Below are 8,238 nucleotides of genomic sequence, written 5' to 3' on the forward strand. Positions count from 1 at the left end.
AACACAGCAATCATATCTTCAGGCTAGCTATCACCAGTTTCTTCCCTTTATCTTCATGTGACATAATCTGAAGGCCCTTCGCCAATCTGGTCCATACCCTGGAAGTTCTCCAGTTTATCATGGAATTATAAAAACTTGACTCCCCAAATTGAAGAAAACATTCTGGTTGTGATCTGATCAAGGTAGAGCACAGTGGAATTATCACTACACCATGAAGCTCAACACAACCTAAGACTTTGTTAGCTTTTTTGGCTGCCATGTCACACTGTTGCTTCACAAGGACTGTGCAGTGCACTAAATCTACCAACTGTTGTTTGTCCTTCATTCTCAAAGAGGACCAATGACGTCGCAGTGGGGGTGGGGGGGCGGTGGAGTCTTGACTTGCAAGTGAATTGGATTTAATTGAGGCCGGGCTGTGCAAAGTCATCAGCCTGACTCTCCTCCAGAGTCATCTGATGAAATCTGCCAACTGCTTTTCAGATGAACGTCTATCTAGCAACACTTCTATAACTTTTTATTTGTGATGCTAGAGTTTTTAACCCCAGTGTAAGACTTTACATTCATCTCTACTATTTTATCTTATTAGATTTGGTCCAGTGTTTTAGCCTGTCAAGATATTTTGAATCTTGATTCTTTCATTTCTCCCAACTCTGAGTCAACCACGAATCTAATAAACATGCTAATTATGCTTTAACCAAATCATTAATGCAAAATGTTAAACAGAACCAGATCAGCACAGATCCTTGGGACACTCAAATAGAAATTTCAACAAGGTTTTATTAAGTGCTTACTATACACTAGGCACTGTGCTAAGTAGTGGAAATACAAGCACTAACAGAAAGGAAGACAGTTCCTGCCCTCAAGGAACTTACATTATAATGTAAGCTCTAATGGGGAAAGATAACACAAAATGAAGGTGGGGAGAGTATAGGTACAAAGGTATTCGTTGTGGAAGGCATAACAGTTTAGCATGCAGCCTGGAAAGTAACATGGCTGTCCTGAATGGTAGTTGTTGTTGAGTCATTTCTTCATGTCCCCATTTGGGGTTTTCTTGGCAAAGATACTGCAGTGGTTTGCCATTTCCTTCTCCAGCTCATTTTGCAGATGAGGAAACTGAGGCAAAGAGGCTTAAGTGACTTGTGCAGCATCACACAACTAGTAAGTGATTGAGGATAGATTTGAACTCAGGAAGATGAGTCTTCCTGACTTCAGGCCCAGCACTCTCCACTGTGCCACCTAGCTATCCTCTTTATCCTAGGTGCCCTTCTTAAATGGAGGTTTTGGGAGAAGCCATCCAATCAGAGGGAGAGACCACAGGGGCAGAGAGTACTTCCAATGTCTGAATTCCAGGGCCAGAGTAGCTTCCAGAATGAAGAAGTTTCTAGGGCAGGTAGAGAAGGGTCTTGGATACAGGTGGAAAGAAATGAAGTCCTTCCTTTAAAGATGACATTGAAATGTAAACGTGTATGTATGCATAAATACACATACATACATACATACAGATATATATATATAGATAGATAGATGTATTATGTGTGTATGAAGAAACAAAATAGATATTAGGTGCCTCTTGCCTTGGGCAGTAATTTTAATTCTTGGATCCTCAGTTTCTTTAACTAAGGAGGGAACTGGAAAAAAGGATCTCCAGGGTCCCTTCCAACTATAAATCTATGACCCCGTTAAACTAAGGAATTTGGTGGAGGGAAGCAGATTCCTTTCCAGGTATTGGGGACTGTACGAGCAAAAGTTGGGAGAAAAGAATAAGTCAAGAAAATAAACCAAAGAGTAGTACAACAAGAGCACAGAGTACACAAAGAGGAATGATGGGAACTAACACTGGTCAGATAAGCCAGAGCCAGATTTTTCAGAGCCTTGAACTGAAGCAGCCTTGAATGCTTGGGAGATCAGTTAGGAGATTATTGCAGATAGTTCCAACAAGAGGCAATGATGACCTGAACTAAGTTCGTGATCGTGTTGACTGAGAGAAAGGAATGGTTAAAGAGATTTTGTAGAGATATAATCAACAAGACTTGGTAACAAATAAGATATGGAGGAAGAGGGAAAGAGGAAGGTCGAGAAAGACTCTTGGATTGTAAACCTGGGTAACTGGAAGAGTGATGGTGCTCTACATAGAACTAGGGAAACTTGAAGAAAAAGTGGGTAGGGATAGGGAAGGGAAGAGATTTCCATTTTGGACATATTGTATATGACACCTGTGGGACATCGAGGCAGAGTAAACTGCCAGTTGGTAATTCAGGACTGGAGCTCAAGAAAGAAACTAGTGAAAGATATGTAGATCTTAGAGTCATCTGACTAGAAACACTAATTAAATCTATAGGGGCTGATCAAAAATGAAAGAAAGAGGGCCCAGGCAAAAGCCTTGGGGGTGGGACATCAATCAATCAATCAGTAAGCATTTATTAACATATTATTAATGCATGGATGATGATCCAGGAAAGGAGAATGAGAAGGAATAGTCAGATTGATAACCAGGAGACAGCAATATCTTGGGAGTAAAGGTAGGAGAAACACAATCCACATCTTCCACCCATTCAAAATTCTAGTAGCTGTTCTCTACAAACTTTCAGGACACTCTCCTTCCTTCCTTAATGAGTTCAGTACCTGGCTGACAATCTTTCTCTCCTCCCCAACTCTTGCAAAAGGGACTTCAACATACATAATGACACTGCTTCAAACGACCTAACCACCTAAGTCCTCAACCTATTTACTTCCCATGACCAACTCTTCCATCCCACTTCAGCTGCACACAAACATGGTCATATTCTTGACTTTACCATCACCCACAAATACACTATCTCAATGTTCAAGAACCCTGAAATGTCTTTATCTGACCACAACCTATTGGCTTTCCACCTCTCCCTCTGCCTTCCCATACCAAATTTGACTCTTTAATTCGACTGTAACCTCCAATCCCTCAATCCCTGAGTTATCTCCCAGGCCCTCATCCCTGCACTAACCACTCTCTCTTACGCTCCCTATCTTGACTCCCTGGTGAACTAGTTCTACCCTACATTATCCTCTTCTCTTGAGTCCCTGGCCCCCTTATCGTATTATCTATTGTGCCCTGCCAAGCTTCAGCCTTGGATAATTCCCACTATCTGTTCCCTTTACTCCTACACACATGCTGCTAAATACAGGAAGAGAAAAACCACATAATTGTTCTGACTAGTCCAGTAAAAAATTTGTTACACAACCCCAACTGGGCCCTCAGTGTTGCTAGACAATCTTTCTATGCCTCTATTATTAATTTACTATTGCACTCTCCACAGAGGCACTTCCTAACCTTTTCATTCCTCCTCAATTCTTCCATAGATCCCACTCCCCCCACCCTTTGAGCTGAGAAACTTGCCTCATATTTTACTGAAAAAAATAAGGTCATTTACCAAGATCTCTCTCTTCTCCACTCTTTCTTATATTTCTCAGACGCCTTCTGCTAATATCTCCTCCTTAACCCCTGTCTCACATGAAAAAGTGGCCCTACCTCTTGCCAAGGCAAACCCACCTGCCTACACAAGCAATCCTATTCCATCTCACCTCCTCCAACAAATTGCCCTCTGTCATCCCTACTTTCTCACTTATCTTCAATCTCTCCATCTACAGGCTCCTTCCCTACTGCCTATTCCCATGGCTCCTGCATCCTCAAAAAACCCTCACTTGATCCTTTCATGCCACTATCACCCTCTATCTCTTCTTCCCTTTATGGCTAAACTCCTTGAGAAGATCATCCACAATTGATGCTCCCACCTGTATCAATAAGGCAAATAAAAATGTTGATGATAATTGTCAAAATGCCTATGTAGTTCTGTATTGCAAAGTATATGAGACTCTCCACATGGAAGGTAGAAGAAGTAAACCATTCATTCAGACACCAGAGAACCATATACCATAAGCCATTTACCCAATCTATCAGAGCAGTAAAACATTCCATACATAATATCACAATCTGGAGCCTCACCATCCCCAAACCTCTCCAACCCCCTGCTGGGGTCTTCCCCAAAACAAACTCACAGTACACTGAGTCAGCCTGTTCAGTTCTAACTATCACAACAGCAGCCATTAGCAGCCATAACTGCTTGGGCTCGTGCGTACTTGTTCTCTTTCTCTCTTTCTCTCTCTTTCTCTCTCTTTCTCTCTCTCTCTCTCTCTCTCTCTCTCTCTCTCTCTCTCACACACACACACACACACACACACACATTTCCTGTGACATAACTTCCTTTTCCTGTCAGGAAGTTCCTCCCACCACATGTGACTTGGGCTTCCTCTGACAGGTCACATGACCTATTAATGGGTGGGAAAGAACTTCAAATCTAAATTGCTACTATACTACCCCATCTCTCCACATTCTTTTCTTAACTCCCTGAAATCTGACTTCCAACCCCATTATTCAAATGAAACTGCTTTCTCCAAAGTTACCTGCAATCTCCTAATTGCCAAATCCAATAACCTTTTCTCAATCATCATTGTTCTTGATCTTTCTACAGCCTTTGACACTGTCAATCACCCTCTTCTCCTTGATATTCTCTCCTCTCTAGGTTTTCAGGACTTGTTGGTTCTCCTCCTATCTATCTGACCACTCCTTCTCTCATCTCCTTTGCTGGATCTTCATCTAGGTCTGGAACACCAACCATAGGGTTCCCACAGAGCTCTATCCTGGACCCTCTTCTCCTCTCCCTATTTACTGCTTCACTTGGTGATCTTATCAACTCACAGGCATGTAATTATCATCTCTACACTGATGATTTTCAAATCTACCTCTGTGCTGACCTGCAGTGTCATATTTCCAATTGCTTTCAGACATAGATGTCCAATTGACTTCTTAAAGTCAACATGTCCAAAACTGAAGTCATTATCTTTCCCCTAAGCCCTCCCGCTCTTCCAAACTTCCCTATTACTGTCAAGGACATCAGCATCCTCCCAGTCCCTGGGGCTCACAACCTAGAAGTCAGTCTCAACTGCCCACTGCCTCTTAATCCAAACTGTTGCCAAGATCTGTTTATTTTGCCTTTTGCAACATCTTTCAGCTACGCACCCTTCTCTCCTCTGATACTACCACCACCCTGGTGCAGGTCCTTATCAATCCACACCTAGAGTATTGCAACCATCTGATTGTTGATCTGCCAGCCTCAAGACTCTCCTCATTTCTGGTACATCTTTCTTTCAGACTCAAAAATTATTTTCCTAAAATACCAGTCAGACCATGTTACCTCCATACTCAATAAACTCTAATGGTTCTCCAGGATCAAATACAAAATCCTCTGTTTGACATTCAAAGCCCTTTAAAACCTAGCGCCTTCTCATCCTTTCCAATCTTCTTAAACCTTACATTCTATCATGTACTCTTCAACCCAGTGACACTGGCCTCCTGGCTGTTCCGTGAACAAGATAGTCTATCTCTCCGTTCTAGGCATTTTCACTGACTGTCCCCAGGCTAAGAAAGGTCTCCCTCCTCATCTCTGCCTCCTGGCTTCCCCGTTTCTTTCAAGTCCCAAATAAAACCCCACCTTCTACAAGAAGTCTTTCCCAATCCTTAATCCTAGTGTCTTCCCTCTCTCAATTATTTGCTATATTTTCCTGTATGTAGTTTGTACATATTTATTTGCTCATTGTCTCTCCCATTAGATTGCGAGTTCCTGGAGGGCAAGGACTGTCTTTTGCTTTTCTTTGTATCCCCAGCATTTAGCACAGGACCAGGAAAATAATAAACACTTAATAAATGTTTATTGAGTTACTGACTGACTGAGGAGATACTATGTGGGTGGGGATGGAGGTTGGGGTGAATACTGTCAAAAATTCTAAAAAGATCAGAATGGCTTCAGAGTCATCTTTGACTCTTTACTTCGTCTAGACCTCCTCTTTGCCTCCACTAATCCTTAATTTTTATTGTGCTTATCTATCTTATCCTTCTCGCTAAAATGTAGTAAGCTCCTCATGCATAGAAAATGTTTTATTTTTGTCTCTGTATCCTCGATGCCTAAGATAGTTCCTTGTGCACAGTAGGCACTTAATAAATGTTTGTGGAATTGAATTGGAGAGTAAAGGGTGCAAGCTTGAAAACAATATGGATTTTCTAGGACAAAACTCCAAAACTGAATAAAAGAAATGAGGCCCAGCAAAACAGTAAGGTCATTTTTTTAAGGCCATAGTCAGGAGAACACAGTCTACTGTGTCCCCACAGGACTTCATCTCTCCTTTCCATAGCAAAAGCAGGTCCTTGAATAAGACATGCAGCTACTCTACAATGATCTTTTGTTCACAGCTAGCTAACCTTCTAATATAGAAAAAGAAACAAATATTTGCAAGGACAAGTGGAGGAGCATGAGCACAGAGATAAACAATATAACAAAGGACACTTTACAAAGACATCATTTTCATGGGAAAGTAGGGATGTCAATAATAATATATATATATATGGAAAGAGAATGTGAAACTGGAGAGTAAATATAGATCTGGCTGACTTAGGAGTTTCAAGTTTCCCTGAAGGCTGGCTTTATCTCTCTAATAGAGTGGATACTTAATAAATATTTGTGGATTGATTAATTGCTAGTTTCTAAGAGATCAGATTCTCTCTCAATTCCACTCAAGCAGGATGGGGCATGAACATGATTTAATGCAACCCACACCGTATATGTGTACATATGTGTATTTGTGACTTTCTACATATTCGGATTATCAAAGGCTTTACTCTGTCTCCCTCTGCCTAACCAGAAGTTTCACCATACTAAGGATAGTAAAATAGGATCCTGGGCAAAGTATCGCTCTTATTCGGTACTATGATTTTTTTAAATTTAAAAAATCTATTTTCTCTCCCTCCTACATCCCTCTCCATTGAAAAAGAAAGAAAAATAAAATCATTATAACAAATATGTAATGTCAAAACAAATTCTGACATTGGCTATGTCATATATATAATACATACATATATATGTATGTATATACACACATATATACATATACATATGCATATGTGTATATCAGTCTACACCTTGAGTCTAGCATGTATCTGTAAAGAGGTGTGGTGGTAGCACATTTCACCATGAGCCCTCTGGAATAGTGGTTGGTTATTTCATTGTTCAGAGTTCTTAGTCTTTCATTGTCTTAACAATGTTATTATTATATAAACTCTTCTCCTATTTCTGTTCACTTCACTCCACATCAATTCACTGTCATTCTTCCTAGGTTTCTGTGAAGTCATCCCCTTCATTTCTTACAGCACACTAGTATGCCATCACCTTCATATAACATAACTTGTTAAGCCATTCACCAATTGATAGGCACACCTTCAGTTTCCAATGCTTCGCCACCATAAAAAGTTGCTGTAAATATTTTGTAACTATGCCTGTTCAGCAGTTTTCAGAGGAAGAAATCTAAGCTATTGATAGACATGTGGGAAATTCCTAATAATTAGTGAAATGCAGATTAAAGCAATTCTGAAGTTCTACCTCACACTCATCAGATTGGCCATGTTGACCCAAGAAAGGGAAAATGGCAACTACCAGCAGGGCCATGGTGGGAAAAGGTACATTAATGCACTCTTGGTAGAGCCATGAACCAGTCCAGCCATTCTAGAAAGCAAATAGGAACTCTGTCCAAAAGCCATTTAACTCTCTATGCCCTTTAACCCATCAATACTACTACTAGGTCTATACCCCCAAAAGATCAAGTGTATAAACTGAGGGCTGCTTTGACCTCATTCCAAATTTTTGTTATGTTGTTACATTATTAACGTATTCTAGTGAAATTATTGTTTCTATTGTTTCTTCTTTGACGTACCCATGCTTTAGGATTAAGTCATTGACTTTCCAGTTAACTAGCCTCACATTAATTTTTAATCTTTTTTAGTTGCTCTTTATGGAATATAATTTTATTGCATTGTGATCCACAAAAGATGTGCTTAATATTTATTTTTCTGAATTTGTGAGGTTTTATGAACTAATACGGGGCCAATTTTGTGAAGATGTCATGCATAGCTAATAAATATATGTACTCCTTTCTATTCATATTCAATAATTGCCAGAGATATATCCTATCTGACTTTTTAAAAAATTCTATCCAGTTCTTCAACTTCTTTCTCGGTCTTTTTGTTAGATTTTTGTTGATTTGAAATGGGTACACTGAGACCCACTGATCTGTTTATTTCTTCCTGTAACTCATTTAACTTTTCCTTTAAGTGTTTAGACACTATGCCATTTGGTGCCTATATGTTTCCTATTAATTCAT

Source organism: Trichosurus vulpecula, chromosome 2 (genome assembly GCF_011100635.1).
Source record: "Trichosurus vulpecula isolate mTriVul1 chromosome 2, mTriVul1.pri, whole genome shotgun sequence".
NCBI lineage: Eukaryota > Metazoa > Chordata > Mammalia > Diprotodontia > Phalangeridae > Trichosurus > Trichosurus vulpecula.